The sequence below is a fragment of the Erigeron canadensis genome, chromosome 2 (assembly GCF_010389155.1).
Source record: "Erigeron canadensis isolate Cc75 chromosome 2, C_canadensis_v1, whole genome shotgun sequence".
NCBI lineage: Eukaryota > Viridiplantae > Streptophyta > Magnoliopsida > Asterales > Asteraceae > Erigeron > Erigeron canadensis.
The window spans coordinates 3,733,202-3,751,552 of record NC_057762.1 but is presented as its reverse complement, the minus strand read 5'-3'; positions in this window follow the sequence as shown (position 1 = coordinate 3,751,552).

Sequence of the window (18,351 nt, the reverse complement as noted above, 5' to 3'; positions counted from 1 at the left end):
TTAGTGATGGATTTTTAAAAAAGTTGCAAGATTGGTCTCTGTGGTTTTTTCATTTTAGCAATAGGGGTCCCTGTGGGGTAGAAAGTACGTAAATACCCCCACACGTGCGGCACACGTGCACACTTGACGCCCACCTTTAACGGATCCATCAAAAAGGGACCAATTTTGCAAAAAATTCTCAAAATAGGGACTCCCATTGCAACGATTCTCGAAAAGGGACCCTTCTTGCTAAATTGTACAAACCACAGGGACCAATCTTGCAATTAATGAAAATAAATACTTGAGTTGTAGGGTATGAGATAAGAAAAAAGTAGAGGAAGTGAGAGGCTACCCAATGGTAGGGATTCATCCTTCAACGACTAGTCTCTGTCAGCGTTGCATCAGCAAAAAATACTCTAACGAATAATTCCCTCAAAATACACCCAATGCACTCATCCCCCAAGGACTAGTCTTGGACCCACTAATTTTTTTGTCTTTTTCTTTGTATATAGGATTAAAAATTTTAAAAAATAAAAAACACATACAAGACTCGTCCCTGCAGGGACTAGTGAGGCGGACAAGTGAAGCAGACGAGTGGAGGACTAGTCCCAACCAATGGTGTGGACTCGTCCGTCCACCTCAAACGAACCCATTGGGTAGCCTCTGAAGTACTAAAAGGAATGACGTGAATTAATTGGTTCATAGAAAAGGCCAATAAAGTTACTTAATTTTATTTGGATGCTATATCGTGCCTTTGTAAAGAAAGTAGACGGTTAGACTTGTAACACATCCAGATTTTAGTATACAACATACGACCATTATATAAAAAGACACGCTAAATGCAAACACTTGATAAGACACGCTGAATGCAGCTAAAGTAAACGACCATGACTTATTATATAAGGAAGAATGACGTACCAAATATACAATGAATGGACTATGTGTAAACAATTGTGTGTGATGGTTACTCAGGAAGAAAAAGCCACATTAGTTTTAAAAATAAAAAATTAAAAAAAAAAAAAAAAAGTTTACACTAAACTGTCAATTTAACAACTTATGAAACATGGACTAATCTATATTTTTTTTATATGAGATTTCTTCTCCATGTGGTATAACTGTTTTACTTGAAAATATACAGAGTATTTGCTGTTGTAATAAACATGATTCGATTCGAGTGATAAAACATCCTCAATCGTCCTGTGGAACCTGTAAGAACATTAAAGCATAATTGCTATTGATTTCGGGTTCCCATAACAAGGTGATTGAGTAATAATGGGATGATAAATTCGGCTTAAACATGATGCACGAATTTAGAGAGGAGAGACACACGAATTTGTGTGGGATTATGTGTGTGTGATTAACCTTAACTTAGGGTTAATTACCCTCTATTTATAATGAGAGTAATTACACATTCAACCCTTCTGGTGTTTAATGTGTGTATCATTAGTCCTCTTAGTTACAACCACCTAATGGGAAACCCTATACTACGTCTCTAAGAGTAAATACGCCCATCATATATTTACTTAGACATAGGGATTTCAGGTATTGTCAATTATCATATCAGGAATGATACATGATCAGTGACGGTCACACTAACATGGTTCCAACATTTGCGTCTATTGTCCAATTCATACATGAAAACAATGTAGTGCTCATATAAACCTATTATTTTTCTGCCTCTCTTTATTAAAACCTTAATCAATTTCTTCCAATTACCACACTTGATGCAATCTCGAGTGAACATCTTCCCTATCTTTTAATTTGGATTCAACATATATGCTTAATTTTCAATTTTTTATTTGTATTTAAATTTTAGTTGAATTTCGGTGGATACATCTATATATGTATATGTTATGCATATGACACGAATTTTTATTATTATTATTATTATAATCTCTTTTAATTTACTTTGTTGTTTATTATAGATTTATTCTTGAATAACAAAAAATTATATTTAGTTCATTTTGAAGATCTTAAACCAACACATACTAACCATAATCTACGATTCCGTGTTGTGCATGCATAGATTGTTTCGAAGTGGAACAACTTGAAAAAAAATCAAAACGTTCGAGATGGTCTTTGTTGATAAATTGGTATGTATTTTTCAAATTATATACTCTACACTTTTAGAATATGAGAAACTATAAATTTTTTATTTAAGTAACGTTGAAAAAAAAAGGGTAAACTAAAATCAATATTTATATGGATTGAGTTAATTTTCGTATGTTTCTTTTTTTAGTTTTTGTATTAATTAAGTTTTATATGACTTGGCTAATTTAAATATTATATATTAACTTTTGTATTTGTAACTTTTGTGTTGTGCATGTATAAACTATTTCTTAGTGTAACAACAAAACGTTTGAGATGTCTTTGTTGATAAATTAGTATGTATTTTTCCACTTATATACTATACATTTTTTGTTCCTCTTTTTGTTGAACTTTTTGTTTCTCTTTTTCATGAACTTAACTTTAAATCGTTTAGTCTAAAATTGTTCTTTGTGTTTGTATTAAGTTTAGATATAACAAATTGCAAAAAATTTTATTTAACTAAAGTTGAAAAAAGGAGTAAACTGGAATCAATATTTATATAAAGTTAATTTTCATATATTTTTTCTTTAATTTTCATGTTAAAATGAAATAAAACAAAGCTACTCTGAGGGCCAAATTATGGGACCAGTCCATGGACATAAAAAAGCAGAGACATGTAAACACCCAAACACAATCCAAGTTCAACGATGAATGACACAAAATTCTCGCAACTCTACATATAAAAAAGCATTTGAAGTCTTTTTTGAAAGTAATCATGTCTGTTCCAAAATAAAATCCAGATATCTCCACAATACAAGTTATTTATCATATGTTATCGATGTATACATCAATTAAATTTGCAAACTATTTAAACTCTTCTCAGTAATCAACACATTATTAATTTTCATCAAACCCTCAAATGTCCAAATGGAACATTGTTTGCAAAAGCCGTGAAACAATCAATCACATGCTTCTAAAAAACTAAAAAAACACTAACAATAATACATATACCAAGTAGTGAAATAAATCGATGAATAGCAGTCATAATTATATTAAGAACATCTAAACCGAAAGACTAAAAATAAATACAACTCTCAAAGAAACCAAATGCGATAAAAAGTCATAAATAAGACTAGTGTAAAAAAAATACATATATCTATCAATTAGGCACATACATATACAATGTAAACTAAGTATGTTTGCACAAAAGTCTACAAAAGTTAAAACATCAAAAAACATAAACAACAAATTTACAAAACTTAAAGGTGAAACTAATACCTAATTGAAAAAACAAGCCAAATTTTAAGTTTGGGAATAAAAAAACCTTAACAAAAAAAGAATTAATAAAAAGGTCTAAGGTTTAAAAAAAAACTAACTTATTATAGGAAAAAAAAAAGGTTAATAACAAATATTTAACAAGAGAAATATAAAAACAATTAAATATATCTAAAATACAAATTATAGAATAAAACAAACTATTCACAAAATTTTAACAAAAAATTAAAAAGTGTAAAAAAAAATTAAAATAAAATTATATTTTATAAATATTAAAAAAAAATAAATATCATAAAAGAACAAAATATTATGTGTAACAAAGGTATAAAATATAATTGTTAAAAAAATTAAAGAAACACAAATTATATAACCGAGTAGAATAGATAAAAAAATAAAATAAAAGAAGAGAGGCTAGTAAGAAATAAAAAATGGCAAAATAGAACTTTTAATAAAAAAAAAAATTTTAATAAAAGCCGCCGGACCTCTACTTATATTAAACTTTTAAAAAAAAGTATAAAATATAATTGTTAAAAAAGTTTTTTTGTTTGTATATGGTTAAGTAGTAAACTATGTATCTATATTAAACTAATTTGATGCATGGATTAATAATATTAATATTATAATAATAATATTTGGATATAAGAGTTTGAGTCATACTAAAAATCTTATCTATATATATATACTAGGATTTTTTTACCCGTACGATGTGCGGCTGCTTTAAAAAGGTGCTCAAAGATTTGAGTTAAACTTGCTTTAAAAAAATTTAATGAAACGCTTAATAATATGTGAACAAATGAGTTAATAAAATTGATCAATAATGATCGTAAAGAAAAACATATAGACGAACAATCTATTTAGTTTCACTTTATTAAATTAGCAATAACGTATTCATTATCCATTCATTAAACTAATTATTATATAAACTTGTTTTGAACTAACTCTTCGTCTACCATCATAATATTTTTCTCATCATCACAATGAAAAATTGTATTGTTAAAAAACAAAAGGAAAAAGAGATTATATTAACCATTATCATAAAATTCAAAAAATGATAAAAGAATTAAACCAAAAATTGTACATAACTTTCATAGTGATATGAAAGAAAGAATTAACATAACTCTTTCAGAAAGTTATGATATTATACAAAGCTCTTAACTCATATAAGATTATAATTTAGTGTTGATAAAAAAAGCTTATAAACTTTAAATATTGCCATTAATAATTAATGCGATAAGAGTTCTAACTAACCAACGGCCTGAGCAAACTTTCATATAATCACCATAAAAAAACGAAAAGAACCTCATATAAATGTTGAATAAAAAAGATAATGAAATATCATTAGGTATAGACGTGATTTTTTAAACTAAAGAGAAGATATTATTTTATCTAATGAGAAGATCTTAGATTCTTAAAATATATATATATATATATATATATATATTTATTTTAACATATATACCTTATATATAGTTTATTTAAAGTAAAATATAGAGTTGACACATAAGATAAAATCTTATGTGGCAATTTTTCAAATTAATTTAGATTGCAAGAGGGCTTTAAAATGCTTGGTTAACTATTGTTTTATAAGAGTTATAGATATAGTGAAAGGTTATTTTGAGAATTTTTTTTGCGAGATCCTTTGAAAAATAATATAGTATTATATAAATACCAATAAGAAAAACAAAAAAAATTTCAATTAAAGGGGAAAAAAAGAAGAAAAAAACACAAAGGTCAACAAATTCGTAACTACATGCCTCATATAATAGAAAAATTTAGATCCGTCTAATTTTTTCTAAAAAAGAACAATAAAAAATATCTTTTTCTAATAATAGAAATACATATGTAAAGTGAAAAGCTTTTTTGTAAATAATAAAAATATACACATGCGTATTGATGTTTGAAACAAAAACAACAAATTCCACAAAAATACAAGCAGAAGAAGAAAAAAAAAAAAAAAAAAAAGTTAGCTCGGCAAAGAAAGAAAAAGGAGAAAAACAAAGTACATATAATTATATAAAGGAAAGAAGAAAAACAAAGTGAGAGATCTTGAAAGGTTTTAGAGAAAAGGACGCGAAACCGCAATTTATGCTTCCTTCCTTCCTTGGGCCTTTGTCTCCATGGGCCTTCTTTCTTTCACAGGCTGCTATATCCGGCTTCTCTAGCCTGGCTTGTAACTAGAGATTATCACCTGATATAAAAATAAGTTAAAATATAATAATAAGTTAAATTAAAAAAAATAGACATAAGAAATATTTTATGTGAAAAAATCGAATTTAAAAGAATAAATAAACAGTACCAAAACTACTAACTATTAAAGTAAACCAAATCATGAGGATAAGAGGTAGTATGCTAGTTATCAATTAATTTAACTTCTATCATGTAAATGGTGAATGGTCCTTGAGTATTGTCTCAATGGTTGAAAGAACATCTTCCATTCATGAGGTTTTATGTTCAAGTCTTGGGGAGGACATAAGGAAGTCTCATTATGAGGGCTTGGCTTGGGTATCCTCAGGTTTAAGTCTGAAGGGGCAGGGTTTACCCTATTAATCGTCGTGTTTTCGGGCGTATTAGTAGGGGGTTTTCCCCTCATCGGGTATTTGAAATAGGCATTTCTACTTCGAGAGAGCTCTCTAGCACGGATCCGATTAAGATAACGCATGTTAGACCTCTCGCTGTCGAATCACGATACCAAGTTTTCAGCCAAATTCACCGTAAATGGTGAATGCCAATCTTAATGTTAACTATCATATAATTAATAATTCAATCGCGTGTTACTTTTAAAACTTTCTTTATAAATCCTTTGTTAAAAATGTCATCTATCACCATTAATTGTCTTCCGACTTTCGTGGTCAACATTGGCTTTTTAGTTTTTCCAACAAATCTTGACTAACCAATTAAGATTCTATGGAAATGATACACAATACATCTCATTACATTTTTCAAGATATTAACAGCAAACTTGTAGCAGATTATGAGATTAAAAGCTCTCAATCTTCTACTAAACACCAACCATATAACTCTGGAAATGATATACCCCATTAAATTAAATTAAATCTTTCAACATAGTTCTATTCTATACAATCTGTTTGCAATTTAAATAACAAAGTTAGCCCCCTGGACTTTTATTTCTTTACAAAATTATTATTTTAGTTCGAAAGTTTTAGATATAAACATTAATTTGTTGTATAAAATATATATTCTAGTGTAGTGTTAATTTTAAATAAAATGTTAAGTTTGTATATTAAATTGTTTAATTTAATATTAAAAAAAAAAAAGAAAATAAATTTGGAAGGGTTGAAAATTTATGGAGCGCCAGTAAAAATAGTTGGGAAGGTTAAAAAGTTAAGATGAGTTGTATAAATTTTATTGGTTGATTTTGGGAGGGTTGATAAATTCAACCCAACCACTCGCCTCTCCCAACAATTCACCTAAACCCTATAAGCTAACATAATACTCGCACAATGCATCAACGGTGGTAACAACAGTAGTCATAACAAATATATATATATATATATATATATTTGATTAAAAGAAGGAAATAAAAATATATTTTTTTAAAAGCCGTTCAAAAAAAAAATATTTTTTAAAAGATAAAAAAGTTATGGTATCATTTATTTTTAATGATAATTTGGACAATTTGCATTACCTCAAAAGAGTAGTATTCAATCATCTATAATCGTTTGATAGGAAATATTTATAATAGTTTGTCGTATCCTTTCCTTATTATCTTAACTACTCCTTGCTTTATAAAGCATTTGACCCTTTTAATTTCTTAAAAAAGAACTTGATTTATCCAGATTATCGATCTCATTTATTCACTAATTTAAATATTTCTACCTAATATACTTGTAATATCAATTACTTTTATATTAATTAACACACCACTACTACCGCCACCACTACCCGTCACTGCCACCACCGTACCGCTATATCGCGCGGGCATATGACTTGTTAGATGTAATGAGTTTCTTTTTCCCTTCCCAAGTAATCCTCCAAAAAGTATTGTCTAGTAGTATTTGGTTTTTACATTTTAACTGAGACAATTAACTTGAATTTTTGTTAGTTTTGTTATAAAAAAAATGTGTTGCTTGCATTAAAATGTTGTGAAAGTTTCTGAACTATGTTACATCATTGTATGAACTTTACTAGTTCGAATACGGGTGGAACAAATCACACTTATACTAGTTCAACCAACTAAAGTGTCGAACAAGCGTGAACTTGATGATGTGAAAACAGGATTATGAACTTCACTAATGGTGTGAAATATATTTTGAAGCATAAAAGTCTACTAATTAATTACTATATACAAATATATAGTACTTTCGTAACTTCGTAACTTGACTGCTACAAACCAGAAAGAACCGGGGAATTGAGGGGTGGGGGGATAAAAAAAAAAAACTAGCCGTTGAGGCGAAAAAGCAAACCCCCAACCCCGGCGTATTAAGGTGTTGGCGAGCCCTTAGAGACGTCCTTGTTTTAAAACTTCAATCAATTCTTAGGAAATTTTTTTATCCATGTGTTCTTAACTGAACTTTCCCCACATATTCTAGTTACGTTGTCGAATTTGTAACCGAGTAATGGGAAATATGTGGCGCCAACTAGAAAAAGAGATCGATTGTGGACTTGTGTTGAAATCGAGTAATCAACCTTTTCACAAAATCTTAAAGAAACTATATAATAATCAAGTCAATTGAGTTCGTCTCATCAATAATTAATATGATCCAAAATTATTTATAAAGTGATTCGAGCTCGTCCAAATTAACTACTCATCATAAAACTATAGCCAATTGACCTCAAGATACTTCAAAAAGAAATTGATTCTATCTTGATTCACTCCTCGAGAAAAATGGAAAGCAAAACATCCTAACTTTTTCAATGAATCCAAGTCGATATCCCCTATGAAAAGGTTTTACTATTAGTTAATAGTAAGTTGGTATATTTGGCTAGCACTAATTTAAAAACTTATGAAATTAATGAATGACTAGTGATGCTTAAAGTATCGGCTCTTTTACGTAATTAACTATTAACAAATTTAGATTACAAACTGACCACTAAACGATAGTTGCAAACTAGTAATCGTTTGCAAAATATGAAAGAGACTTGGTTTAAAACGAAATGTGTTGCACCCACTTCATCATCATATCTTTATTTATTTGTACTTGATATAATTGGATATCATCGTTGTTTTTGTTGTTTTACGACACAAAATTATTGCCAACCAATGTAAAATACATTGTGTATGTTTTCTTTTTAATATTGAATACTCTTTTGTGTCGATTAACTTTTAGCTATTCATTTTTTTCGTTAAGACAATGTATTCTATTTTAAGTGACACTCACATTTATATGGTGAGTTTTTTTTTAAAAAACACTTTTTTATGGTGAGTTGCAGATGATTTGAATCGCATCATTTAAAAAAAAAAGATTTCTTTCATTAATTAAGTACAAGGAATTCAACGCATATTCGTAACTATGTCTTAAAATACAACCATATATGTACATTGACGATTACTTCAAAGTAAAATATACATATATCGTTTTTTACTGATTTGATGAAAAAAAAAAAAATTATGTGAATATTTTGATAATACCATGTTGACCACTTTATTAAATCAATAACATTTTAGTAGAAAAACGGAAAAACCTAAATGAAGTGAACGTGATCCATATATCAATGACGATTCGAACAAGTCCACCTAAGTTGTACATCCATTGCCTTCTTTAATCGGAACCTTGTAAGTTGGATTAGTTAGGCATTGACGTTGATGAGTCAGGAGCCAATTCAGAATTAGCACAATTGCATAACTGTTACAAATTAAGTATTTGACTTGTGGATACTTTTTCACTTTTCATTTGGTTCGTTGTATTCTAATATCCACCAAAAGGTAAAATTAGAAAGAGGTGATAATTGAAAAGGTAGTTTGCCTAAACCATTAATGCCTTATGTGCATACTTGGTAGCCTTATTTTGAAAACATATTTTTTAAAAAACTTTGAAAATTTATAAATTATTTATTGGATCACATTTTTTTTTTTCATTCACATGTAAAATGTTATAAAAATACATGTTGTAAAAGAAAGTTTTTTTCAAAACTTTATATACTCATTTGTTAATATGTGAACGAAAACGTAAACATATTCATTCACAAGTTCACAAAAGGCTATTTTGAAGTTTTTTTAAAAAAGTTTATTCTACAACATACTTTTTTATATCATTTCACATGTGAATGAAAAAAAAAAAAACATGTAAACAAATATATTATTTAAAAGTTCTTATAATTATTATAAAAAAAAAAAAATTATTAAAATAAGGAAACTATGTCCCTACTTACATAAAATGGTTTATGCCATTCATATATCAAATTAGGATTAGGATTGAGAAGTAGTATAAGGTCTAGTAAGAAGAGTGGTTAACAATCCGTTGTTTTTTATGTAATTCTTTTTCATATGCATGGTTGAAATCTTTTCAACCGAAGTTTTTCTCTTTTACGAGTAATAAATATGTTCTGTTTTTTAATAAAAAAAAATAAAAAAAAAAACATTGACTGATGTGTAGTTTGTTATGAATAATGTATATAATGTACATATTTTTTTTAACAAACGTACGTATTTTCTGAATATCTTGGCATATGTATTAAGTTGAATAAAATATTGTATTAGATTAATTTTTTTTTTGGAACGACAATATAAAACTAATTAAAAATGCTAGTAAGAAGCTAGCAAAAACGATACACGGTCCGACAAATAAAGAAAACTAAAGAACACATTAATTCTGACAATTCAAGTCACACGCGTAAGATACTGACGGCTACTAAAATCAGTAGAGGGAGATCCCAACGCAACGGAAAAAGAATGACCTCCCGTGAATGAAACCGAACACCAACACCCACGCATTAGATTGTTAGATTTAGGCATTTGGTTTGTATATTAACTTATGCGTAAAAGTGTTACAGTTTGATATTAAAAAAAAACGTATTAAAATGCAGAGACGGAGCCAGAACTTTTTTTGTGAGGGGACAAATTTAAAAGTCTCTTATTATATTTATTAGAGTCATCTTTGAGGGGAAAAAAAATTTTAAACAAAAATTAATTCTCAACGGAGAATTTAGAAAAAATGGACCCTAAAAATAATTTCGTCTGGGTGCCAGTTATGAGAACATCTATCTTTAACTTGAACATTGTGCTTTGTAATTTTAGAGCATGTGATAAATTTTGATACAATTACCCAAACAAATAAAACACTTTCTTCAATTTCTCTTTTTCAACTTCGTTAAAAATCAAAATAACTGAAGATTTTTACTTTACCAATACAAGATTTTATCTTAAAACTAATGCTCCCAACATAAGTAACATACTTTCAAAGAAGAGGCTTATGACAACGATGGTGACATTTGTATGTATAATGTATTTTTTGTTTATTGCTACGAGTATTATTTAGGAATAAAACTATAAATATACCTCTAAAAAATTACATTGTACCAAAATTGGAATGGGGGCAGTTGCCCACACTACCCCCATTGTGGAGCCGTCCCTGTTAAAATGCAAGAATTTTTTTAATGTAGCCTAAGGGAACTTTAATATTAATGACGTATATAAACTTCTTGTAAGTACTGTTAGATATGTCTAGCCATCTTTCAGAAAAAAAAAAAAAAAAAAAGATATGTCTAGACAGTCTAGCTAGGGATGTGCATGGTCCGGTTTGGACGATTTTAGCCAAAAATCTCAACCAAACCAATACATACGGTTTTACGATTTTTCAAACCAATCCATCCAAATTGTTATGTCGAACCAAACCAACTAAAACCAATTAATCCGCTTTGGTTTGGACGGTTAAACGGTTTTTAATTTATTTGAAATTAAAGATATAAAAGCATAAAATAGTACGTAGCATTTAAGATTCGATATCATGACATATCAAAATATTCATAAGTCTTATTAGACGAAACAAACATAACAATTTAAGATACCATATTATGTCTACAACTTTGACAAATAATAGGTATATATATTTACATTATTAACTATTAATATAAATATAAACTTACAATTATAAATATAAATGGTCCGGTTTAATTTTACCGGATTGTATAATATCTAAAACCAAAACCAAACCATACAAATGGTTTATGGAAAAATTAAAACCGACGGTTCAAATTAAATTTTGATTTAAAACCAACCAATCCGTCCAAATACCTCAGTTTAAATGGTTTAGCCGGTTTGAACCAAACTGTGCACATCCTTAAGTCTAGCCATATCCAGACAAATATTAAGTTACACACCAATGCACCATACAAGTATCTAATTCTCGACATTTACTAATTCAGTGACCTATGGATATTTTGTCCTAAACCATCAAAGCCCTTAACAACATAATAAATTGGATTATTTCATTCATATAACATTATCAACTTGTATAATTTAACATAAAAGTTGTACATTATGTACATAAATTTTAACAGACTTATTTTCTAAATATCTTGACATATATGGCATGTTTACAAAAACCAGAAATTTAAATGCTAGATCTTTTCTTAATGTATTCAACGAGCTTCATGTTATCTGACATATGAATTGCGTAATTGTTTTTTTATTTAAAGATAAAAACATCAAATTCATATAATCTTATTTGATAAACATCAAATTGATATAATCTTATAGACATGTAACATTCACTATTTTTTATTCGTTTGACTTTATATGCAATTTGACTAACTCTCGTATTTAATTAATGATATTATTGGACTCATTTTTTTAATTAATTGACTAGATGACATGTTAAACGGGTCGATGGACCAACTTGTTTAGTGACTCGGTGCTTGACGGGTGTTTAATTTAACTAGTACTTGATGATGGGTTAACCCATGGACCCACCTAACTTACCCAACCCTTACACCCACCCACCTTATCCATTCACTCATCCAACCATTCTTCATCTCTTTTCTCTTTCTTACTTAATGCAAGAATTCACATACACACTCTTACATCTCCCTCTCTAGATATTCATCATCATTTATTGTTATTCAAGCAAGATTAGTGTTAAAATCATCATCCATATAATCTTCTTAACATCATATCAAAGAATTGGGTCACAAAGTGCAAGAAAACTCTTCAATTGGGTCAAATTCGGGTTGGCACTTGGAATGAGCTTTTGGTAAGTCAAACTTAACTCAAATTCACCATTTTATGTTTGTTAACATGTTTCTAGTTGTATTAAAGTGTTTTTGGGTCACAAATCGAGTCAAAAACGTATTTGGGGTGAATTAGGGTTTCATTAAGGTTTTGAGTTGGTTTGTAAGGATTTGATGTTTTGAGACAAGATTATGGTTTGGGTTATGTTCAATGATCTTAGAATATGTTGATTTATGCATAAAAATGTGTTTTTGAGCTTCCTTAGTCGATCTTGGAGTCAAAAATCTACGCAGTAGGAGCACGGTCGATTAGACAGACGCTCAGTGCTTGTAGCCCGAGTTTTCCCATAATACAGAAGCTCACACAGTGCGAGCGACCACAGTCTTTCTATTCTTTCCCCAACTTTTTTTTTAATGATCCAAAACTTGTTTAATGGTCTTTTATTAACATCCTAAGGTCAACAAAATTGATTAAACACATTTCTAAACACTTTGATTTTCATGTCAAATTTTGGTGCTAAGTCATTGAACCGCTTTTGACCAAAACCCTTCCTTTATCAATAAAATGTTCTTGAATCACTTCTAAAACATCTCTGGGAGTTAATTTAAGTTACATGCCAACTATGAAACCCTAATTAAGGTTTAGCTTACCGCGTAATAATGCATATATTATATATAATGGTAGGTTGTGGACACGTGGCGGACGTTGAACGTCTATAAACTCACCTTAGCTAGATCTTAACTACTTTTGCCGACCAAGGTGAGTTCCGTAGCTCCCTACTCGTTTGAGATTCGGGCTGGAAAGTGTACAACTACTTGTTTAGTCGTTTGATTGCCGAATTGACTTGTTTGACGATTTATCCATTACTTGGTCGGTTTTGCGCATGTTTGTTATATTGTGATTGTTTAGGATAGTTGTGCCTACATGGAAGTCGGTTATGCTTTTCAAAGGGTTTTAGATGTGGTGGGAAGGTTGCGGGTGACCGTATATATAATCATCTAGTACTTGATGAAAGCAAAATCCTCCAAAGTGTAGGTACGTGTTGTGTTGTGGAATATGGATATTGGATTGTGTTGGAATGGACATATACGCATTGTTACTCATGATTTACGCGCTTTACATGCAACATATACTTGTTTATGCGTTTTACACGCAACGTATACTTATTTATGCGCTTTACACGCAACGTATACATATTTATGCGCTTTACACGCAACGTATACCTATTCACGTGCTTTACACGCAATGTATACTTATCTATGTGTTTTACACGCAATGCAAACCCTTTACGTTGACATTTATCATGGCACATGCTTACATACAACACGTGACTTGGATATTTTCACCACTTGTGCTCATTTATTACACGTAACCATTTTACTCCATATGATCTTATTGTGATTTGACATTGTGACTGTAGACAATGGTTCCTTGTGAACCATTCCTATCAACTCACCAACCTTGTGTTGACTTGTTTAGTACACTTTTCAGGTAACCAGGTGAACCCAAGACAAGATGCTTGATTTGATAGATTGCTTGGACCCGGGCTTAGACTTACATGGATCAAGGATTCACTTGCCCTCCTTTTGCATTATGCTTAGGATCGTTCGCCATCTTTTAGATTGTTTTGTAAACTTTTGATGGCTACTTGCTCCTTATGCATTTTGTGTCGTACTTGTCTTAAACTTGTTGAATTCACCGAATTCAGTTATTTCATTTAGTTGCCTACGATAATTCCATCACGTGCTATTTAATTTCCGTAATATTCCGAGCCTTAGTTCGGGGTGTTACAAGATATGTTTAGTCATGTTTACTATTAAGTGGACAACAAGCGGGGAACAAGAGAAGCATTATGGATATCTCCAATGGCAATGGCAATATCAATATGCTTAAGGCCTTAAGCAAACCAGTCACTTGATCAACAACATATTAGCAAATCGTTTCAGCATACTGAACCAACATGTTAGAACTTTTTTTCTTCTAATCCGACATTCAAAAATTCAATTAATCAATGTCATATCATCATCAATCTGTATTAAGGTATATGTACACACATGTCCCTATAAATGTATAGAATGACCCAGAGACGGAGCCAACAATTTCTCTAAGAGGGGGCAATTTTAAAAGTCGTTTGTCATACTTATAAGAGTCGTATTCGATAATTTAAAAAAAAATGGACCCTAACTCGAGAATAAAGAATGAACCCTTAAAATAATTTTGTACCCCACACCGAGTGTAACGTTCATATTTAAAAGTACCCGTTTTTTTAATAAAAAAAAATCACATGTTTCGGAGTAGGTCTTATTAAATGAAAATATATCCATTTATAATGCAAGAAACCAAAATATATATTTTTATGAATTAATTAGCTTGTATTATATACTTCCTACATAACGATTATGATTATTATACATTATTGTTTGTGATAAAGATACATAATAGTTTTAATGAAAATAGTTTTTCCGCAAACTACATTATTTATGTACTACAAATATATACCCAAACAAAAGAAAAACTTTTTTCTTCAACCCTTTTTTCATTCTATCTATTAAAAATCAAAATTAACAAAAGGTTTTTATTGTTCCAATGGAGAGATCTATCTCAAAATTAATGATTCGGTAACCAATGATTTCAAAAGAATAACCTTATGATAACAAAAGTAACATTTTTATGTATTTCTTATTTTTTAAAAAATATTGTAAATATATCATTTAAATTTTAAAAAATTACGTTGTACCAAAATTGGAGTGGGGACAGTTGACCCCGCTGCCCCCAAAGTAACGCCGTCCCTGGAATGACCCACTAACAAAATCCTTCCAAATCTCCACGAACATTACTAAATACTAATGGACATATTGTCAATAATATGGAACATCCAACTAACATTTTGAATACTCCTTCTGCTTAGTCAACATTTTGGATGTACATTTTGGAGATAGTCTGCCTAAATTTAGATTGTTAAATCATATTGATAAATTGGTTTAAGTCATAATTATTTGATTCAATTAGATATTACCATGAATCCATGACTTTGCAAGCATCCTACGGAGAATGGGGTGATAAATCCACAAAAAATCTTTAGTCACTTACAACAATATACGTTTTATATCATTGTACACTCTTGCAATATAGTAATACTCTCTCCGTTCCAATTTAAATGTCACAGTTTGACATTTTAAGTCTTTCTTGTTTAACTTTGACCGTCTACATTTTTATTTGTGTTATGTAATACTTGATGTGATAAATATGAATCGATTAAGTTGTAAATGTATTTTGTATTAATATAACTTTTGTCAAGTATTATAAAACACAAATTATAATATTAATGAGAAACTTTAATTCATAATTAGAGAAATATGGACTCTTAGATGAAGTTTAACTTTTAATTAGAGTCATTTGATCAAATGATGATGTCATATACCTTATTTAACTTTTTTAGATTAATAAAATTAAATTATTATTATTTCCTTTTTTAATTTTGTAGACATTAATAATTAATGTTTTTAATGATATAATTATGAAAAATAATATTTTTATATTTTATATCATTTTTTATCTTTAAAATTAATTTTTAATATTTTTACAATAAGATTTTCTTTTTTAATATAATACGCTTTCATTAAATTATTTTGTATAGGTTTTTTTTTTTTTTTTATCATATAACGCTTTTATTAAATCAATGTTTTGAAAACTGGACCGAATGTCAAGCCGACTTTATTAATAAAGAATTAAAAAACAAATATAGAGTTTATAATAAGCTATCAAAATTATATATTTGAAAGATAATTGTATAAAAAGTGCAATTATATTATGCATAATTTTAAGTTAAATTAACACACCATGCGATATTATAGATTCATAATTAACTTGCTTCGTAATTTTAGTTTATAACTAAATTATTCGAGCAAAACGTTTAAGCACAAGTACAATGATAATGCAGACATATCCGGATGAATGAAAGACATCAAAAGGAATGAAAACCTTACTTAGCGAGACCTCTAATAGATTATGTATCCATTTTTCAACTGTCTAGTTACTGTTAACCGGAATCTAAACGACCACTAATGTAACTTCATGTTTTTTAGTGGTTTAATTCTTATCTAGTTAGATATTTGTCAACTTATAATATTATAAAAATTTAACATGTCATTAATTATATATGTTTCCCACGTATTACGCGGGTAATAATATAGTTTAAATATCTAAATCGAAACGGATGCAATCTGTATATTTGTTGTGGATTTGTTAAAAGTTAATTTAATTATATTTATCACTAATTCAGTATCTAATTTAAGTTATGTTTAAAAAGTACTAGTAATTAACATGAGTTTCCAGATAATAAAGAATTCATACTGAAAGAGTTGGCCATTATTATGGAGGGACGGCCATTGGCTCTTATTAAATCGATTTATAGAAAGATACCTTGTTTTTGCTAATTATAACTTTCAAGATAACATACCACTCCTTTCATCCCAAAACCATTGTGTAAAGGACCATGAATTAATACTTATGTATGTATATATACTCGGTAATAAATTAATAACAGGTCACAACATATACAGTACATTGAGGTGTTACTAATTACTGTATTTCTTATTTAATTAATTAATTAATTAAACTACATGAATGTCGAAACAACACGACGATAATGATGGTAATTTTACGGTGTAGTTAAATTGAAATTGACCTATTTCATGAGGTAAAGGATGTATTTTTTCACATAATATTGGTCTTTTCATTTTTACCTACTATTGCATTATTTGTAATTATAATTAAGAAAGATTGTATCGAAAGTAAAGACCACGTTAAACACATATATACGTGTCTTAATGCAGAATAAAAACAATTAAGTACTGAATCTATATATCTTAGTTAAATTCATTGGTGTTCATTTCTTCACTTTATATTAGAACATAATAATATAATGTTGAAATTTCATGTTGTGTGATATTACTTAAATTCCATTATTTTACAATATGTCTCAACATATAATATAATTTTGATGTTGATCGCATGTTGTAGGTATTGTATTAAATTAATTCTATTATCTACTGAACCAGTGAACTTCTATATTAAAAATAATAATAATAAAAAAAAGAATTAGTTTTATATTTGGAGACCAATAAGTAACTGTTCTGTACTTCTGTTTGATAAACAATATTTTCCTATCACACATCAATATCGATATGATTAGATATCTATATCTATCTACATGTATTATATATGTGATTGTTGGTTCTTTTGGTTTCTTAGTTTGTATGCAACTGTATATGATGTCTTGTCTCCTATTAGTCGTGAGCTGTCGATTCTATGATATATAAATAGGGGAAAGGTTTGGTAAAATTCAGAGGGCTATGTATGTTTATCAAATTCAAAGGTTTTAATTTGTAACTTTTTTTTAAAGTGACAGTACCTAAGCTTAGGTAAAGTCTGTAGTACGGATCATTTTCCCTATTTTTATACGCATAAATGTAGGATTGAGAATCCTTAAAATTGATCCAACTTTATAGGTAAAATTGGATCAACTTTAACCATTGGATTAAATCCAATTGTCAAGATCTAAATATCATTTTAGATCTTGACCATTAGATTTAATCCAATGGCTAAAGTCGACCCAACTTTTCCTATAAAGTTGGATCAACTTTACAGAATCCTAATCCATAAATGTACCGTACGTACATAATTAAGTAAATTATATATATATATATATATATATATAATTCTATTTCTTTTTCCAAATACATTTTCTTTTAACCGCAAACCATCATATTCTTATTCATAAACTACCCCGATTACCAAAGAGGCAAGAATTGAGCCCAAAATTTCCAAATATACCCCGAATACTCCAACCCCACCCTCACAAATTATTTTTTTTTTTTAACGTTTAAATGATCAGAGCCTATTCGTCCCACTTATCAGCACTTATTTCCTTTGAACAGGAT